The following is a 20,246-nucleotide window of genomic DNA, read 5'->3' on the forward strand; positions in this document are numbered from 1 at the left end:
TAAAGATGAGAATTATAATACTGAAAATATTAATGATTTCCTGTTTCTTTTATTTAAATAATATTTTTGAAGAACACTTTAATTCTCAGCCAAACTAGGTTCATCAATGGAAATGATTCATCACCGTCTTTTATTATTTTATTGATTATGTAGATACGGTTTTCTAAAATGCTGGAGCCTGTGTAAAATAATTTTCCTTCTCCTAAAGTCATTCCAGAGAAGGGAAAACACCAACTCATTTTCATTAGTATGCTTTTGTTTTACAAGCTGAATGAGTGCCAGATGATGATCATCAGCAATCACTAGTTTATTTATTAGAGGAAAATAGAAACATTTCACATTTGAGTATCAGTTACCTTTTATGGGCTGCTTTAGAAAGGTTCTACTTCTAAATATTCTCCTGGGCGTTTTTCAAGAAATGGGAATGCTACCACTAGCAAGAGAAAAATATTGATTCAAGTCATGGCAGACTTGAAGTCCATCCAGCAACAAGTTTTGGATGGAATTTGCAGCTGAATTAAAAAAGTTGCTACCAACTAGGATTTGTCCTTTTAAATGCTGGATAACAGATGTATTTGGCCACAGTGGCCATTCTCTGATATCTGCAGGGGTTACAAGCTCAGTGCTCAGGACACAAGTCTCTTCCTCTCTTCAGGGCATTTAGAGCTCGAGGTGAGTTCTTAGAGCAATATTCCCTTCTTATAGCTGGTAAAGCAGACCATAAAGGCTACCGTGGGAATGGCATATGAAGGTCTTTCTGTGGCTCCTTTCATTTCTCCTTTCACCCTTTTTGGTGGCTAAACCATGGGGATTCTCTGGAGGAAAAGATTCTTCATACATGCAATAGCAAATTACTGCTTCCAAGCAAGTAGTTTGCTTCCCTTTCACGGCTCTCCCATTTCATATCCTCTGAGTAACCAGGGACCAGACCAGTAGTGCACTTTTCCTTTTAGCAGCATGTTGTGATGTTAGAACTTCCTGCAAAATCATGTGTTTCATATGGTTTTTATATTTTAATCACATTTTTTAAAGTGCTTCCAGATGCAAGCACATATTTGGTTACAGAGTACTGCACATGCTTATGTACTGATAAACTGGTAAGGCCTGCATTCAACAGCCTGGAAATCCATATGTGACTTTGTGTGTGACTTCTAAAGGTCTGGTTTGGGATGTTGGAAATCAATGGATTGAGGTTACTGGTTTTCTCAGAGGTGTTCATCACCAGTTAGTGCAATAATTACAGTGGCTTAGTAATGTGAAAGGTCGTATTGAAAGAGAAAATGCTTTTCCTTTTCCTTCCTCCTCCATGAATCAGGCATCTACTCATGCTTCATTTGGTTCTCGCCAAAAACAGATGAAGCACCCAGTCAGAGAGGCTGATTATGTGCTTAGGACTTCCATATACCTGTGCAGGAGCACACACAGCAAAACGAATGTGTTCTGGACTCAGGAAATCCTCATGCAAGTGCACTGCATGTGCCAATACAGGAGGTAAAATTACTTCAATAATTTTCCTTTTTATATCTTCTGGGATTGGCAAACTTGTCTGTTCGCAACATCCATTTACCAGAGATCCCTTGCTGCTTTCCCCCCAGACAGTCCTGGGCACAAGGAATGCCCCTAAGGGAAGCAGGGCACAGGAAGAGATGAGTTTCCCACATAATGCGATGAGTGACTGGAAGTGCACGTGAGGCAGGGGAAGCACATGCTGGCACTGTAGAAGGCTTCCTTTCCAAGCAGGAATCTTGAGCAAAATAAAACACCAGCAGTTTCCTTTTTGCTTATTCAAGTTCTGTGGTAGCTCAAGCAGACCTGAATGGAAAGCTGAAAAACGTAAAACAGATCTTTGTAGCACCTCTTGAATGTGGGTGGTGGGAGGGAGATGAGGTGTGGGGCTGGAGTTCTTTGGTGTCCTAAAAAAGAGGAAAGCAATGAGATAGGTACCTAATGACTTGTGCAAGAAGTGGAGGCTTTGGGGCAGATACAAATTCTCAGATCTTCATATGATGAAAAAATCAAGGACTTGGAAGCTTTTCACAGAGATAAAATCAGAGTATTTTGTAAAGGCTCAGTGAGTGAAAGCTGAGGAAAAGAATCTTAACTTGATGTATATATTCATAGTCAATAATAAAGTGAGATAATCAGGAACAGACGGATGCTGAAGGCTGCTTAGGTCATGCCATGCAGGGGCATTTGTTGGTAGCTTGAGGGAAATCTTTAAAAACCCCCACAAGGTTTGTGTGAGAAATGCACAGAAACATCCATAATTTAACTGAGTAACTTCACATGTGTTAAGGTGAGCTCAGTCTTGGCTTAGAGGCTGGATGCTGCTTGAGTTTTAAAAAAGATTTTATTTGATTCACTTGGGACATCTCAAATGTTGATAAACTGGAAAGATCTGTGCCAGTACTTCTGTCCTATGGTGACAGAGAAAAACACGTGCAACAGAAACGTACTGTGCAATGAATCAAGTAACACAGTTTCTATTCAGAACACAGCCCTGTGGGTAGATTATATAGAGTAATTTTAGCCCCCTTAGAAGTGTGTTGCTAGAATTACTCTATAAAGAGCAGAAAAAACAGAAGCCTGGTATTTAAACATGCTGAATTAAAAAAAAAAATGGAGGAAAAATATTTATTGCAATAAGATTGAAACACTTAAAATCTTTTCAGTTAGAATCCACATTAGCCTTTGTGCACCAGTGGCATTTAAATTAAAACCAGTATGTTTCAAACGGCCTCCATTTGAAATCCCTGATTGCATCTATAAAGCACCTCCTTTGAACAGCATCCTGCTGGCATGCTGTTGATGACAATACATCTAAATATAAGTACAGAGAGATATCTGCAAGTGTGTGTGTCCAGTTTTGTATTTATACATGTAACTGAAAAATTGGAAGCAATTGGGAAACTCGACTCATCGAATTCAAATGCGGATGTGATCGGACCCAAATCTGATCAAACAGAGGTATCTAAAGTTCCTTGTGTAGGAAAGAAGCAGTGCCCACTCTACCCCACCTGTTATGAGCAGATTATAATCATGAGCAGATTATAAATGCAACCCTTCCACAGTACACACACTTATATGAAGACCTGCAAACTGCTGAGAATGGACATCTTGTAAGATATGTAGTGCTAACACAGGCTGGACACCAATGGGTATGAAACTAAAATTTTCACTGGAGGTTATTTTTTAACCTTACCTAACTTTATTTTTTTTGCTATTTCTTGTAAGTTGTATGTCTCAGAGTCCGTATTTCACAATATCGACCTTGAAAAAAGCAACACTACTGTTACATTTTATTATATATTTATGAGTTGTTTTTTATTATATACCTATTAATATAACTAAGATTAGGATGGTTTTGATCCATTAAACCACTCCTGCTATATCTGTTTTTTAAATTCCACAGTGAGGAAGTAAAGTTGATTAGTTTACATGTGCATTTAAAATGAATGCTAAGGCAATCTTCCATCAAAATACTTGTAATAGGGATGGAACCACTGCTTGTATGAAACTTCATCTTTTTAAAAGGTGAATGGTGATAAAATAACAAAGACAAATGTATACTGCAGGTCTGAATCCATCACTGATGTTGCCTACTAGTTAAGTATGTATTTAGAGAAACCTAAAAGGTCCCCCTGTCAGTACTTTCAGTCAGTTGTAGTTGATGGCAAGATCTATAAGCCCTTTTTTTTCAGATTTTTTTTCATTATTCTGCTTTCTCTATGCTGTACCTACAACCACATCTTCTTGTGTATTCATATAGAGCATGAATTTTAGTCCAGTGCTGATGTTTCTGCCAGGATATATAGAGCATTTATTCTTTTATAAAGGGGCAATATTTATACTGAGAAAGTAGGTATTTACCATTGCTTATCTATTATATTTTTAAGCATGTTAATATTTTCTATAATACTGAACTAGGAAGAAAAACAAAGAACTTTTGCGAACCTTTTATTTTCTTTACCTTTTAATCCAAATAGTAATAATTTTCTAAATCTTTAATACTTTAGTTACTAATCAATGCAATTTTTTTGCAAGTGACTTACTTATTGCAGCAAATATCTAAAAATTCTCCAATATCAACATTACTAGAGATGTAGAGCATATGGGAAAACCATGCTGAAAGACCAGCATGAGGAATCACTGGATCCTTTAATGCAGATCTGTCTTATGCAAGGAATTTATAAAGGTGGAGCTGGCAACTTGGAGAGTGTATTGAGGTTTTAAAGTCCTGAGGTCAGGATATTTGATAAAAATCTTAATTTTCATTTCAAAGAAGAGAGAAAAAAAAATATGTATAATCCAAATTGTTATAGAAAGAACTGTAAACCATGACTTTAGCATGAATTCAAATAAGCATTAGAAGATAAGTTTAAAAATACACCATGTTTTTAATTTATTTCAAGGTCCTAACATCAAAATCCTTTCAAGTCTTACTTTGATTTTGTACGTGTCAGAGTTTTATCTTCTGTAGAGGCGTATGATATGTATGTCTTTGCATATATATCTCTGAAAGCAAGAGATCATCTCAAAGTGTCATCTGGTTTCTCTGGTGCTTGCTAGCTGAAGGCAGCTGAACACATGACAAATGGAGCAGAAATCAGAGAGCAGAAAATGGTAATTGGTAATTTAATCAATAGCTAGACCACAGTGTAAATTCTGTTGATATTTGTGGTGTCTGGCATAATACAGGGAAGGGGTTTAGTGCTGCTTCTGCTTTGTAATGCTTTAGCAATGCTTGTAGCCATAAACCTGCCTTAAAACACCAATTAAACAGGGTTGATGACTGCTTTGTGTTACTGGAGTGATGCAATAGAGCAACACATATCAATGAACTAGCCTGTTGTTTTGCCATGTTTAAAATAACAAACCTGAATAACATAAAGTAATCTGAGTGCCTTGTGTCTAAAAGCAACATGCTGGATGGTCCTCTCCTTCTCTGTGAATTGAGAAGTTATTTGAATTAACTACTTAGTTCTAGGCTGTTAGGCCCATAGTATCTATTTGAATAACCTAGCAGCTGGAGCATGTAGATGCTGGAGATTCAGGATGAGAAGTGCAGAACAGCTGGGAAAGACCTTGGGCTGGAAAAGAAAGGAGGCAACAGCTGGAGAGTATAAACTTATGGGACCTGACAGGGAAGATTTAGATGAGGAGAAAACCTTCAACTAGGAACAAGTTTGTGAAGCTTTACCTTGGTGGTAGGTACTCTACACAGATTTTCCCCAAGAATTTTTATTTGGTCACTCTTAAATATTCTTCTTCCACCTCTTTTGCATATCTGTATATATCAGTCTCAACTGGGTAGTGTATGCCACATTTTATATACCATAATTTTACTATATATGTTATTATTTTCTATTCTGTTAATTTAAAATATAAAAATTAGAAAGATATCTTTAATAAGTAACTCGTCAACATGTGAACTACAGCATATTAAGGAACCAGTATTCTCATGAACAGTACTTTTCAACTTCAACTAATTCCTCGTTAGTGTTTTACAATGTTTATTGAATTGAGTAAGCCTAAATATATGATATCATATATCTATTGTTATGTGCTTGTAGACTAAAAAGAAAAAGCAGAACAAAAAAAGTGAGATAATTCAGGTTAACGTTCTGTGTGAAGTGAATTCCTCTTGAAATATGGTTTTCAGAGTGCAAGGTCCAATCTTGATTTAAAAAGGTCAAGGACAGAGAACATGCCATCATGCTTGGGAAGGTGTTCCAGTGGTGAAGTACTCATCCCTGTGTATCTGCATCATATATATAAATATGACCTGAACTTGACTGCTGGAACTTGTTTGTAGTGTTGTCTGTTACCTGTGAAAACCTCCTGTCAAAACTGATTTAGCCAGTGATCCATTCAGACTTAATTTTCGTAGGATAAATGAAGCTGCATTACCGAGTTTCTTCCAGTCCTTTACTTACGAGGCTCTTCAGTGAGTTTCTTGAACTGTGCACACCAGACATTGATACAGCCTTCCAACACCAGATGCTTGAGTGACAAGTATACAGTTAATCCCAGTCCTTCAGTCCTATTCAGGATTCTTCCACAGAGGCCTCCAGGGATGTGGTTTTCCCTTCGGCCCTGACAGAACGTGGGGAGCTCATGTTCAGCAGAGTCATGTCCACTCTTAGTGCCAAGTCTTTTTAAGAAATGTTGCCCTCAGCATAAACTCTCTCGCCCTGCCAAGAGAACCCTACTCTCTTGTTTAATTTATAGATGTATAAATTGGTTCTCAGTGTGAAGTGACTTGCCCAGAGGCTCACAGTGGCAGGGCCTCGGAGGAGCAATCAAACTCCTCAATATCATACTATGTCCTTTCCAATGGACTATCAATTTACTTGTTTCTTGCCCTGTAATTTATGTATGACTGAATATTTGCCTTTCTTTCCCTGTGTGGGCTGAGGCTGTACATGCTTTTTCTTTTAGATTTGGTCTACTTTCATCTGTGAACAGAGTGTAGTTGAGGGTTGCAAGGTGGTAATGCTATTTCTCTAATCATACATTAGATTATTATTATTGGTCAAACATTAGTAATTAGTAATATAGTATATTATTATATTATTGCTATAATATATATAATAGTATATAATAATATAGTAATAATAATAATTATTAATATGAAATGTTATCTATGGGGTTAATTTTTTCCTGTAGTTATGTGATGATTAAAATATTCATCTCAAGTACATTATGTATTTCCTCCCATGTTGTTTAACCTAAGATTAAATTTCTTTCATTTCTGCCGAGCCCTGTTCAGGGTGGTACTCTTTTCGTGCTTCCTCTGGAGAGCTGATATCATGCTGATTTGGAATATTCATTAGTAGCCCAACCCTTTTTCCAGAGATAACTCCGGTTATGACCATTTCAAATGCTTCTACTTTTAAAAAGTGCATGAAGAAATGATTTATTTCAAGAAAAAGGGAGTTGAACCTTAAATCTGCTTTATAGACTGAATACAGAGCAGGAAGAGGGGAGCCCCATCTTCTTGGAATGGATTAATGTTACCAGCATGACACCCTTGCACTGAGGGCAGAAGCTATTGTTTCCCTTCCCAGATGTAAGAAAACTATTCCCTAGCGTTAAGTAGAAGAGTAAGACTTTTTTTTTTTTTTTCCCTTATTACTCTGTATTTAAAAGCTTCTATTTGAATGGAGCAAGTATTTTACTGGGGGGAAAAAAAAAACCTAAACCAAAATAACTTGATTCCCTAGGATACCAAATTGTATGTGAAAGTGGAAATTAATCCAAAGAAAAGCTGAAATAACTTGATATTAATAGGTATTTTTACCAATTCCTTGAACAGTTGTTCATCTTCCTTGAAATGAAGGAGGCATCTTCTATTATTTTTAGTTATTGCTTTCTCTTGAAGTCCTTTCTAGAGCAGTTGTTTGGTGTGAGTTATACAGATTGCAGGTCTGCAGTCAGGCACAGCCCTGCTGGGTCCTGCCAAAGGGCCAGGCAATGAGTGTGGAGAGCAGTGAGAGTTGTGCCTGCCTGGCACCACAGCATTGTGGAGTACTGATGTTGGCAGTGACTCCCTGTTCCTGATCTGTTCCTGATTACCTGGCATCGATGATGGCTTTTAAGGTCTCCTGTTGCTGGTGGGGCAGAATTGTAGCGTGTTGTTATGCACCATCTGGAAGCAGGAGGGTTGAAACTTCACTGGGGCTACTTGCTTGTGCCATGGAGGAGAGGGAGAGCTGCTGTGTTGAGGGGAATCTGGCAGTACAGACAAGACTTCAGGGATGTAAGGCTCCTGGGCCACCCTGCCATGCCCTGGAGCGTTGTGACATGGATGCTCATCACCTGGAGTTTGGATTGTTCACTCTGGTTCCTTCAGGTGGTGACTGATGGGGCAGCGGAGAGGTGACAGTGCTCTCTTGGAGCTAAGGTACATTCCATGCTGGGTCTGGGGGACCCTGGGGCCAGGTCCAGCACAGGCTGCAGCGCCCGTGTGCTACGGTCCTTTTGGGGGTTCCAGGCTTTGAGGGGTGGCACAAAGCACCCCCAGCCTTGTGATCAGGATCTGGACTGCAGTGCTCTGGGCCAGACAACAAATACCTTCAGCAGCCTCAGTGGTGGCCAGAGGGAGTCACGGCACTGACTCTGCTTGACCACAGTGCGGGGAGCAGGAATGGGACAGTCTCTCTCTTCCCCCTGCAAAGCAGGGGCCTCCTCCCTCCCTGTATGCCCCTGCTCTGACCTGGACCCTTCTCAGCGGGGGAACACAATGATCCCCACAAGGTATTTTAGGAAGAGCAAGACGAGCAGACAGACTCTTCCTCTTGTGAAATATCTCAGTTTCTGAGCTGGCTGGTGTGAAGTGATGTCTTGTGGCAGTTCCTGAGCTAAAGAGCAGATGGTATCTATGTGCTACACTGTAAGCGCAGCAGAAGCACTTGGAGGATTAAAATGATGACTCATTGGAGCAAAGCAGGACAGGGAGATGAACACCCGAAAGAGATGGCATTAGTCAATACAAATTTGTTGGCTTTTTGGAGGCATGCAAAAAATGTATTTTCCACTACTCAGAAGTGGTAAGTTTTCAAAGTTGTAAATCTGCTGTCCAGACTATATATTAAACTAAATATAAGACAAAGAGACAACAAAGGCAACCTTTTTTTTTTTTTTTTTTTAATTCTTTTTTAAATTTGTTTCGGTGGGGTGGTTGTTTTTGTTTTGGTTTGGGTTTTTTTTAATCTTATGTTTTGCTTTTCACCTACTAAGTAATGAGTCCCAATTAAATTAAAAAAACCCAATCCTTGTCTGGCTTGGGTAAATAGAAAGATTGGCTTGTCTTTAAGTGATTGATTACTTTTAAATTACTGTGAAAGCTCCTTTTAAATAGGTCATTGTAAGTGACAAAGTAAGCAAAACTACTCCTGTCCCACTCTTTGTTGGAGGCAGCTTTAAAATTTTCAGCATACATTTATGGTGTGTAACTTAAGATAACACACCTCTAACACGCTTCCGAAGTGATACAGTTGCTGTGAATGAGGTAGAGGTGACACATGTAATGAAGATTAAGGAGTTTTCCAGTTTTTCTGTTAGATACAATTTTGTGGGAGGTTCTAACTTCTGTGACCCTCAGAAGCTGAAGTGTTTTCTGCTTTAGAAAGTGCATTTTTGTTATTGGGTTGGTTTTGTCCTGGATTTTTTGGATTTTGTTTTTGTTTTGTTTTAGAGATGAAAGTTTATGATAATTATAGCATCTCTGATTCGGAGACAAGCGAGAAAAATACAATACTTTAACAGTTTTGTTGGGTTTTTTACCTGCAGTTTTTACAATTTCTGCAGCTAAAACAGCTGGGAAGAAATGAACCAATTTTGGCAGAGAATTCTTTAAGAGCTCATGATAAGACTGCGTTTTATTTTAGTGCATTGTGAACTATTAATCTTAAAGAATACAGTTTAATAATGAACATTCGAGGCTGCTCAGAAAAAAGGTCTGCTAAGCATGCTCATAGGCTGGGGTAGCTGCATGTTGGAAAGTGAGAATTTAAGACTAGAAATTAGACAGATATCTAGAAGCAGACATCAGCAGATAATGTAAAGCATACCAGGGCTCAGGTAAGGATTTTGCTTTTTAAAACTCAGCATTGATCTCTTCCTTATAGTTTATCATAGAATAATAAGTAGTCCTATGACAGTGCCTACCAGCAAGGTCCTAACTGCAGAACAGCCTGTCTCGTGACGTGATTTATGGCACCAACGTTTAATAGAAGATTCAAGCATATCTATTCATACAACCTAAAGTTTCTTTGCTGTTTGGCTGTGTACTGTTCGCATTTTGTAACTGCGATTTACATGGAATTATTTACATTTCTTGAAGTAATCTGTTTAGTAATCTTTCCTCACACCTAAGGGTAGCACAAAGTTACTGTTTTAAAACTAAGGAAAACTGTTTTATAGAATGAGTCTGTTTTCTGAGCCTCTGTGTATTTGACTTGTCGTGACACCAATGAAGCAGAGGAGCTAGGCCCACCCATAGACCTCATCCAAAGAGACCATGGACCAAAACCGCAAATTTTACTTACTGGTGTACCATAAATGTTTAATAGCTCTGGAGAAGAACAGTCTGACAAGTCTAATGTAATAGAAAATATATGTGAACTGCCAATAATCAGAACTATGCAGGGAGCTACTGGGACAGATAAAAATCAACACAGTTGGCTAACCCCGCTGTAGAATCAGAAACCCCATTCCTTTGCCACGTATTTCTTTTCTTCTAAATAAATCCTAGAGCAGTTTCTTCCCTGGTCTCCCACCAAGCTTCTGTCTTGTTCCTGTCCATCCTGTTTCGCGGACAACACAGGTGCCTGCGGGCATTTCTTCAGAACTGCCTTTTTGGGCATTGGAGCCTCCTCTCCAGAGCAACATCTGCGTCACCCCGTGCCTTTCCAGGAAGAGAGGGACCATGACCGAGGGCATTTGTGCAGCTTGTGTCTGCACTTGTTGCTGCAGTGGGAGAACTTAAATCCATGTGTGGAACTGTGCACTCAACCCAAAGGTCAGAAGGGATTTTATGAGGACACAAAAAAAAAACCCCGAAGTGGCTGCAGCTCGTGCGGGGCCTCCCAGAGGCAGCCGAGGCCTGACGTCTTTGGCCTTGCGGGTTGCCAAAGAGCTCTCATCCGCAGAATGAGGCTTTAGGAGAACAGATAAATATTTGGGGTGTGCAGCAGTGGAATGAGCCTGCTTTACTGTGTAAGTTGTTTAATGGACAGGGTTTGGCAGGCAGGTCAGTCGGCTACCCAGGGGGGAGCCCAGAGTACCTGTTGGTGCAGTGAGCAGTTCTCTGCCCGGCTGGAACCCTCAGTTTGTTACAGATGTTTGGCACACAGATATCTTTACAAACTGCTTTTATAAAGTTCAAGCTGTAGTACTGGCTAGCAGAAAACACATTTGAAAGTGTGTTTGTAAAGAAACTAGGAAACCACTGAATAGTATAGTTTTAAAAATCTCATTTCTTACCGTTTGACTTACACAGCTGATGGTCGCAGGTTTTTTGTTCGTATTTGTGTGGCTGGTGTTGCAGTGGACTAGGCCATAAACATGATGGTTGTCCACACCAAGAAGTACCACTGGATTCTGCTGATGGTTCAGGTCAAATCAGCCTTGAGTAAACAGTAGTAAATGTCCATTTGTTTAAATCTCTTATGTTTGCTTCACATGTCCAAAGCCAAACTAAAGATTTGGCACTACGCTTTCATTACATCTTTATGAGAACAGCTGCACTATGCTGAAAGCTTACCAAGATCTTAAAACTTTAAATGTAGCTCTTCAGTGTAAGTCAGTTAAAACTGAATGCATCAGTTTGCTTGTTTAGAATAGCAAGTATTAGAGTGCAATAGAAGCAAATCTGAAAAGCAGAACATTTTGCTGAGGATCTGATGTGCATGCCTGGGGACACCTTTGAAGTTTTTGCTTCAGATTAGGTTCAGGCTGGTTCTGTGGACTGAGTATTCATTTATGATCGCAGAGTATATTTTTCATAAGCTAGGAGTCCCACTTTTTTTTTTTTATTCTTATTTTTAATTAATATGTGTGCTTTTTCTCTGTCAGGAGATGCATATGATGTTCTGACATAGGTTTGGGTTATGTGCCTGACATGTAGTAGGTTAGCACAATGAAATGCAAATTAAACTTATTTTGATTCAAGGAGAGTTTTAAAATGAGATCCTACTTTACAAATATCACACATTTTGATGAGGTTTCACTACATATTTTACTGAAATTAATGTTTTAGGGCCATGGAGATTGCAAGCTGAAACAGGTTGCAGGCCATCTGCTCCATATGTTTTCTGTGATGGCAGCCAGTTCCAGGTGCTTTGGAGTTTAGAAGTCCCTATATTAGATGGCTGTGGAATAAAATAGCCCCAGGGCAATGTCTTTGAGTTCCATATCAGGTTCTCTGTTTGTTCTATTACCTTAAGCAAAATATTTTGAAAACATCTTACTTTGAAAACAAATATGGTTTACTTCATGCAAATCAAGACATTGGCAATAAAAAAGACCTCTCTGTATCTGAGCTTTAGGACAGATGACTTACAAGCTTCACCACAATTATCTTTAAATGGCTTAGAGTATGCTCCAAGAGATGATCTGAAAGTTGTAAGTTTACTGAAGTTGATTGTATTTTTTTAAGGATGAAATAACTTTCTACTCAGCTCCATTACTTGAGTTATTGGGTCCAAACCAGCTATGGAGTCACAGTATCCATTCTCTACTGTACAGAATAGTTACTAATTTGTAGATATTAATAAAATAAAGATTTGTGCTCTATGCCTGAATAGAATTTCTGTAGAATTTTGCATTTTGTAGAATTCTGTTTCAGTAGATATCTTGAATCCCTTGGATTATGCTTTCTAAAGTTGCAGCTGGGACATTTGAAAATAGTATTTCAATACTTGAGGGAAAAAACCCCCACATATCCAGTGAAATGGGCTTCTAAGCAATTGCAGTGTTAATTTTTTTTGGCTTTATTTCCTAAAATTATATTCAGTATTTCACAGTACACTGAGAATTTCTGTATCTAAACATTATTTGTATACCTTCTTTTGCTACTGGCAACATTTTTTTCTCCTGTTCACTTCAGCATGCATTTATGAACCAGCACATTTCATTAGACTTCCCTTTGACTTTTTTTTAACTGAAAATGCAGTAACTTGTCTCAAAAAAACCCTGCAGAAGACCTGATTTTTCTCCATCTGTTCGTCACAGTCTCATAGGGGAGAATGGGATGTCTGGTGGGAGGGATCACTTCTGAAACCCAAGTTGGTGCTCACAAAACACAGCGCCCAAGACAGCAGTGAAATTTTCCAGTTGGAGCATGGGGTTGTCATTTCTCCTTTCTCATCCTTCCTCTGCTTCATGGAAGTGTTGAACACAATTCACAGCTGGCTTAGCTGTCGAGTGGGAAGATGTGGAAAACTAACTGGGTTTTAGGAAGCCATTTTTTCAGTGAAAATGGGGCTGAATGCAAAGAGGTTATGTTTTGGTGTAAGTGTGGTATATAAACCAGAATGAAGCTGAAGTTGTGTGTGTGGCAGACTGCCTACATCTGTGCCCATCTTTGTGTTGCTGTTTTCCAAACTCAGCACGAGGACATCTTGACAAAATCCAGTTCTACCCAAACCTTACACTTTTGTATTCTGTTGGAGTTGACATTTGGACCTTCAGTAAAGGTCTGAATCTGCAGGTCATCTAGCTGGGCCTTTTGTTTGCTTTATCTGTACTTCTTCCCACTCTCCTCCCAGTAAGTAACCTCACACTCTCCTCAAACTGTTTTAAACTCTTGCTTGCTCAGAAAAATCACTCTAGAGGCTCTTATTTCAATAATACCAACAGAGCTGTCTTTGAAGAAAGGCAAAGCTTGTAATAAAGAGCAACACCAGGAGTTGTGCTAGTTCCAGTACTGAAACCAACGTGAAAATGAAATTACTTTTCACTTTACTTTGGGACAGAATGGAAGAATAAGTCTTTGCAGTGTGATTACTTCAGTAAAATTTACAGGAGGTAATACCATTTCATTCAGTTGAATAAATAAACCAAAAAGCTCCACCTTCTTATCATGTGACTCTTTGGACAACTGACACTTGGAAATTCAAGACAGTGGATTTTTATTCATGTGTTTCTTACTAAGCATGTATATTTTGAATTCTCTAAAGCAATAATATAAAGATGAGAAATTAATAGATTGCTTTGGGACCTTTGCTGTGGTTTCCTGCCATGCATATCGATTTCTTTTAATATATCCAGGAATGGCAGGGAGGCAGAAGTTGGTAGAGAGAGATCTGAGCAGAAACAAGAGGACTTGTCCAGAAACTTGAGGACCCTTCCATGAACTTTTAGCCAGCTTCTCTTTGGGAGAAGATAACTGATTCATGTCCATGTCATGTACTGTCTAGTGCTGAGCTGATGACCTTTACTGCCTCTACATGCTCCCTTTTAAGGAGAGCACACTTCTTAAGGGCAGCGTTGAATTGGAAACAACTTTATGGACTTGCTTTTTGTTATGCGAATTAACTACCAAATTACTTGTCTTTCTCCCGTGTTTATGGACTTGCCTGTTTCTTATATGAACCAGTTTAATTGGCTGTGTCAGTTCCAGTGCTTGCAGAAGGATTTACAATGGTTGATCTTTGCTGATATTTCCACTCCACAGTCTCCATTATGCGTAGTGTTAGCACTCCACAAGGGAACACACATAAGTGGAGATCATGCTGTGATAATTTCTTAAGGATTCTGGCACTGGTGTGTGTGTGTGTGTGTGTTGGTGTGTCTGTCTTCCTTGTCCTTATTGCTAAACATTATCTGTAAGTACTATAGCTATATTATTAGCACTTATGTTATTTCTAATTAATTAGCCTTCCATTTATTTAGTTTTAGTTACCAGTTGAACATACTTTCCTATTTAGCAGGAATAGCATCTGGTGAATATCATAAGTAAAATGCTGATTTAAGAAACACAAAGAATATTTTTAAACAGTAGCAGTTACAGTTATAGCTTTAATAATACTTTGTTTCTAGCAATAGTAAAAGTCCAGATTGCTGTTTAAAATCTCTTACAGATTCCTTTAAATATACCTCCAGTTAAAAAAAAAGAAACAAAAAAACCAACCCAACAAAACATCAGTAGCACTGGGTTTGTACAATGATTTCCACCAGAACTAGAAATAATTTTCTCACTTCTGATTCTTCTCCATCTTTAGCTTTTTGGATCTCCCTAGTGTCAGCTTTCCTGCTGAGCATGTCCCAAAGCAAAGAGTTTAGGTTTTGAAGGTCTATGAGGGAAAACTATCATATTGTAGCTTCTCTTGGAGTCTGGTTCCTCTGCATTCTGTGAGATAATTACCGCCCATTTATGTGGGTAAAATAGATTCTCTGATTTGTTATAGGAAGATTGTATATATATTTATATATTTATCTCGTGTGTATATATATAGTTTGTATATTTATCTTGTTTCTAAAGAGATTTGAGAATCTGTAGCAGAGACAACCTTAATTGTTATTTCAGGTGATAAGTATTGTTCTCCTTACTGTAAAGTAATAAGTTAGAATATTTTTCAATATTGACTCAGATGAAACCTTAAACATTGACTTTTAAAACTATTATTTTGCACCGAGGAGAATGTTGCTATTTTTCTGACCTATCATAATTGCTATCAATTTTGGTGTAGCACATCTCACCTACTTTAATATGTAAGTTTACAAAAAGAGATATGAGGAGTCTGGGTGTTAATTCGTAGATATGGAATATTTTAACATTCAAATTAATTGTGCTCTAGTAGTCTTAGAACTATCTGTGCTAGAAGAAGTAAATAAATGCAAAAGAGTATTATCAGTGCCTTCTCAAAAAGGGGGGCATTGAAGCAATGGGGATACGCCTTATTCCTCATTAAACATCACTGTCAGGTGAGTTCAGCGCAAGGACTTGAAGGTAACTGTGAACAGAACATTTGGCATGTGACTTGATGATGTGATGCTGTCAAGTTACCCTTTATGGGCCCAATAGTGTTGAAAATTCAGAAAGCGTCAATACCTGTGTCATTTAAATTAGCCTCCCACTGATGTGCTCAGCTAGATCTCAAGCCAGAAATCATACAAAATTAACAGATTTCCAGTCAAACTTAGTAAAACACATGCTTTTCTAACTGCCTTTTATTGCCTTCCTTTTCTAGGTCTTTAGGGATTTTACACTGCGTATCTGGAAAAACAAGTCACCGTTTAAACACTAAGTCTACGGCTTGAATGGTAAGGGGGAGCTGCATTACTGTGTTGTTATTACTCAATTAGTGTGGAGCTGATGACTTGGATGAAGGAAGTCCCATTCTAGTTTCTTTGCTTGGAACTGTTGTGCTTTGAGTCAATATATACCCAAAAGAACAATTTTTTTAGAAATCACATAAAGCAGAGTTTTTAAACACTTCCATGCTTACAACCGTGCGCTGGCTGCTAAAAGCAGTGTAAAGACTTTTCAGCTCCTAGTGACCTCTATTCTCCTATTGACTTCTATTCTTGGGCTTTGTACATAGGCCTTCTCTTACACAGATTTCTATTTTTTCATATATTTAATGTTTAAAAATATTCTATATATGCTTCTTTAGAACTTCTGGTTTGTCCTGTCCAGTTTTACAATGGTTTTGCCTTCAGGCTGGCAAGTGTTATCTCTGAACAGTGCCTAGCGTTTTCCATTCTAAAATCCCACTTTCAATCTATTTCTGGAAAACCATAATTTTTAAAGTTAAAATTGTCCATATTTTTCACTCCTTCCTTTCCCTTTCCACCAAAAGATTTCAGTAATTTAAAAGGAAAAGTGGCCTTCTGCTAATATTCAGGCAACCTCTTACAAAAGGTATCTTCTGCCCTTTTGTTACTGTAGTAAGAGGGCAGAAGAGAAGGTGCCTTTTATAGTACTAAAAATATTGCTCAAATTTGCCCAAATTGCTTCAATATTTACATGCTTAGTGGAGAGTTCTAGGCCTCCACATCTGAAGAGTTTATCTTCTTTCCATGTTGAATAAACACCAGTTTAGGACTGGCAGAATATTTGCTGCTTCCAGTCAGGACCTGCTTCAGGCAAATCTGGATTTTGGCACAGAAGCCCCAAACCAAAAGCAGGTTGACTGTACCTTTCCTGGGCTATCAGTGACTGCGCTTCTGGGTTTGACTTGAATGCAAACTAGACACAGAAGGAGGTTAATTAGGTTGCTATCATTTGAGAGATAATTATGCATGGAAAGCAGGGCCAGAGTTGCATTTAAGAACTTGACAAGTACAAGAGTGCATCAAATTGGGATTGCCTTTAGAAGAAGAAAATGTTATTTATTACAGTTACTCTGAAGCAAAAGTCAGTTTTTTTAACAGTAATTATTTATAGCACGCAATTAATTGTAGTTATTTATAGCCCTCACTGAGTGTGTACTCTTGGTCTGGTGTGGTGATAGCATTGGAACAAAATAGTGTAGCTTCAATACACCAGAGTTTGCATAACTGACGAGCAATAATATCCATGCAGAGTACAGGTCATTCCTCACTGTTTCAAATCCATTTCAAATTTACTGAAGGAAAAGTAGCCCATGGATTTCCAAGGGGATCTGCTCTAGCACTTCATAGAAGTGCTCTAGACCTTTTAATTTCACATTTCAGTAGGTCTTGTGAGGGCTCACTTGGTTTGTTTTGGGTTTCAGTGGGTTCCTGGATACTTCAGAGACACGGGCATTTTTCATATTCACCTGTTTGGCCTGAGCATACTGTGGTGAACTCTGACACCAGCTCTCCTATCTCTCCAGTGTAACCAGCACAGTAGTCAGGGGAAAACTAACAAAACAAGATTCAGAACCTTCAACTATTCTGTGAATTTATGCCTAAGTAAAAGGATAAGCAAAAGATAAAATAGAAAGAATAACAGAGATAAGACAATGGCAAAATTGGTTGCCTAACTGATTACAATTTTTTTTTTACATCAGTTACTACATAAATTAGTAGTGTAAATAAGGGGTCATATAGAAGTTTAGAGTGAAAAGAATCAAGAGGCAAAATTTTGCATAAGTGTCCTAAAAATATTATTAAACATCCATAGATGGTAGATGCCTTCAACTGATTTTTTTTAAGAATAAAAAAATCTGATCTTCTACTTGGGGTGCTTGTATATGAAGTCTCTGACTACCACAATTTATCTTGAATCTTGTTTCAGGACAAGCTGACCCTTTCAAAGAGGCTTCTTAGATATTAAAGATAGTCTGAAACATGCAATTTCCTACAGAAGTAGCCTGGGAATACAAACCCAGTATAAAGCAAACAAGAAAGACTGAAAATTAATCTTTTGGAAGAAAAGCCCAGTAGGAAAGAATGAAGATGCCCATCTTAACTCCCTCCTAAAAGATGTGCAGGAGGATGCCTGCAAGGGATTGCTAGGCTGAGGAAAGCACATGGATGACATTTGTAATTTATTTTTCTCAAACAAAAAGTGTAACCTAAAACTCATGCCCTGAAGAAAATTAACTTAACTCCTATAGCTCATAGGAACTCTCTGAAACATTAGCCAGTGAATTAAACCACTGATTTAGAGGTTTCTCGGGTAGCTAAAAAATATATGAAGTCTTCAGGGCAGGGAAATCTTTTCTAATGCATTTGTATGTCATCAAGTACAATGCCAAGAAATGCTGGTTTCATTTATGCCAGTAAGAGTGTAGTATGAAATCTCCTTTGCAAGTCTGTATTTTAATTTCCTTTTAAGGGCATTTCTACCAAAAAAATATTTTATTATATATTTGGGGTTTGTTTGTTTGTTTTTAATGTGAGTTTAACCCTTGAATTTGTGGGAGAAAACCAAAATAATAGTTCGGGTACAGTCTAGAATCCAATGTAAAGAGGAACAACACTTCTGTCTAGCTGGCATCTAGAGCACAAAGGATCAGTAAAGAGTTAAAAATCCCTTTTGCCTGTGAGAGTGTTCATTGCCAATATTTATCTAAGGAAAGGGCCTGGAACAGACAAGTGGTCTGTAAGACGATTCTAGGAAGGTGACGTTCAAAGAAAAAAAGGGAAACCTGTGAATCTATTTCAGACCTGTTTGTTCCAATTTTTTTCTCCTGTGAACAAACAGAGTGCTCTGAGGGGTTTGTTCTGGTCACTGACTGCTCTTTTATCAGTCCCAGTGGGAGCAAACCTGAACCTAAGTGGAATCAGTTGATGTATTTATGGAGACAGTAATCCCAGGCCTGGTCTGAGGAGAGGAGATCCAAGTAGGAACATGCCAGAAGTAGATGTCGATTTGAGGTCTCAGTCCCAGGGTAGCAGGACACGTCTGTGCTGTGGAACTGGTTAAGGGGCAGAGGAGGCACTGCAACCCATTTATTATCCACCCAGCATGGTGCTGTGCAGGCTCCCCAGCGTTCCTGGGAGGGAGGGGGAGCTGTGTTTATGTTGTGCCAAGGCTGAAGGGAAGAAAGCTTTGCTGCACTGGCATTATACTTGTGGACAGAGCCATAGCCCATCAGCAGCTGAGCTGATTTCAAATGTCTGCCCAGCACATCCCCTTGCCCTTGGGGTTCTGCTGGTAGTGCTGGTGGCCAGCACAGGGTTGTACCCACGGGGGTTCACACTCAGCAGATGTTGGAAGGATACTGCAATGACCAGCCTCATCTTCTGCCCCTCTCCAGGCCACCACCGCACACATTGTGAAATATTTTCAGGGTTCTTCTTTGGCATTAATACCTTTTGTTTGTTTGTTTCCTTGTTTTTGTTGGTTTTTGTTGTTGTTGTTTGGTTTCCTTTTTTTGTTGGTATGAGTTCTCTTAATAATACTGATGTATCTTGCAGAAAATCCAAGAACCTTCACCAGGAGTTAGATAACACTTAGTTATGTACAAATATCTGTGAGAAAAAACCACGCTGTGTTGACAGGGTAACAGTGAAAGGTATAAATTACAAGTGACTTCAGAAGTGAAAAGCTTGCTATCATACTTATGTGGTTTGTTATGTACTTAATAAAATAAATCAAAAGTTAAGTGTCAGTTATGGAAATCTTCCAAACCAGTCTTTGATACTAAGGTAACTTCTTGCTGATAGTTTTGCAGTGATGATTCTCAGTAACCAGTCTGAAAGAGGAGCAGTTCATTGTCTCTTATGACATTCATTCTTTTATTCTTTTAAGTTTCATCAAGAGCAAAGCAATTACAAGCTGCCATACTCCATGTACTCATACTTGGAGAGTTACCTAAGAATTACATACCTAGTCTTTCTGCAGTCATTTTGATCACAGCATCACAGTATAAATGAGACTGGAAGGGACCTCCAGAAACAGATCTAATTAGATTTGGTTTCTCAGAGCTATGTCCAGTTGTGTCTTGAATTCCCACGTTGAATTCCTTCATGAGGAGATTCCTGTCAGCACACCCTGTGTCAGTGTTTGACCACTCTCATGGTAAATCAACAAAGAAATAAGTTCTTCTATCTAATCAGAATTTCCCGTGTTCTGACTTAGGTTTGTTGCCTTTTGTAGTTCCACTGTGAAGCTCCAAGAAGAGTCTGACTCTATCTTCTCTGTATCTTCTGGTCAGGCAGTTGTAGACAGCATTATGTTCCCCCAAGACTTCTCTTCCGCAGGCTCAAGAGGCTGAGCTCTCTCAGACTCTCCTCTTTTTTTCTTTTTTTTTCTTCTTTTTTTTTTTTCAATGGATGAGACATGCCTGTCTTCACTTTACAGCTTACTCTTGTGACTATAT

At 38.6% G+C, this 20,246-nt stretch overlaps 1 long non-coding RNA gene across 6 annotated transcripts in view; it reads left to right on the plus strand.

Annotated features, from left to right (window-relative positions):
• LOC126648605 (uncharacterized) overlaps positions 1-20,246 on the plus strand; it is a 292,288-nt gene that overhangs the window by 69,254 nt on the left and 202,788 nt on the right. For 4 of the 6 annotated variants that reach the window (XR_007630844.1, XR_007630840.1, XR_007630841.1 and 1 more), the window contains one exon: positions 15,699-15,771. The exons of the other annotated variants lie outside the window; for them this stretch is intronic. This is a non-coding gene — a long non-coding RNA (uncharacterized LOC126648605). The remainder of the gene's footprint in view (positions 1-15,698; positions 15,772-20,246) is intronic. 6 annotated transcript variants of the gene reach the window in all.

Source organism: Myiozetetes cayanensis, unplaced genomic scaffold, assembly GCF_022539395.1.
Source record: "Myiozetetes cayanensis isolate MyiCay16 unplaced genomic scaffold, myiCay2020 scf5-8, whole genome shotgun sequence".
NCBI lineage: Eukaryota > Metazoa > Chordata > Aves > Passeriformes > Tyrannidae > Myiozetetes > Myiozetetes cayanensis.